Source organism: Crocodylus siamensis, chromosome 2, assembly GCF_052110815.1.
Source record: "Crocodylus siamensis isolate JL-2025a chromosome 2, ASM5211081v1, whole genome shotgun sequence".
NCBI lineage: Eukaryota > Metazoa > Chordata > Crocodylia > Crocodylidae > Crocodylus > Crocodylus siamensis.
Window position 1 is genome coordinate 268,359,235 of NC_143396.1, and position 943 is coordinate 268,360,177.

The 943-nt window shown below is 46.8% G+C and overlaps 1 non-coding gene across 1 annotated transcript; it reads right to left on the reverse strand.

The window, feature by feature from the left end:
- Positions 1 to 332: 332 nt before the first annotated feature.
- LOC149872172 (U2 spliceosomal RNA) lies at positions 333 to 525 on the reverse strand. The gene has a single exon (XR_016440875.1). It is a non-coding gene; the product is annotated as a U2 spliceosomal RNA (small nuclear RNA).
- Positions 526 to 943: the final 418 nt, after the last annotated feature.

Consider the following 943-nt stretch of genomic DNA (forward strand, 5'->3'; position numbering starts at 1 on the left):
TTATCAGGAACCAATAAGAGAAAAGTCTCCAGAGCCTGCTGCCAGGCCCAGACTGCTATCTTCCCCTGGGATGAAAAAGGCTTCTAGATGACCTACTTTGGGAAGTTTCACAGAAACTATTTAGAGCAAAGCCTAAGGTGTTTCCCACAGGAACTTCCTACCAGAACGTAAAGTCTTTGGGCTTTTAGGCCAGGTATAGACAGTATGATTTTACCAGTGTAAGTGATCAGAAATGGTCTAAACCCATAACAGAAGTTCAGCACGCATAGATTGGTTTAAAAATGACAGAACGCAATGTAAGAGGGCCATTTTTTTTTTTTTTTTTTTCCTGTTTTTTTTGCACCGGTCCTGGAAGCACTGTAATACCAGGTCAATGCATGGAGTGGATGGAGCACGCTCCGGTTCCACCACCCAATACCAAAAAGAATCTGCTCAACATAGACCTCCTATGGAGAACATATCAGACACAATTACCCTGGGAAAACCACCTTCCAGATCATGGTGTCTCCCCTGCCAGGTAAGTATAAGAGGGCCAGCTTGCGTGCCCTCCCCCTGCCAAAGGGTGAAGAACTACCGAGTTTTTGAATGTCTGTATCTAGTCCACCTCTTCTTGGCTGTATTGGTGGGAAAGGGTGAGTACAAGAGCCTGACTCCAGGACAGAGTTCAGGGATGAGACCCCCTCCACAAGGTGAGGGAGATGTTTCCCTCCAGCTCAGCATTCATTGCCTGAACAGCAGAGTTGAAAACAAACTCCTCTCCTCAACATTTACTATCAGCTGGCCACAGTGAATCCCTGCTCAGCATCTATTGGATCCGTGGGCCTCACTGTGAGGTATTTAACTTGCCCCGTGCATTGAAGAGGGATCCTAGGTGGATTCTCCTAAAACAGTGATTCTCAGCCAGGGTGTTGGGGCATTTTGGGATGCTGTCAGATCCTTTGAA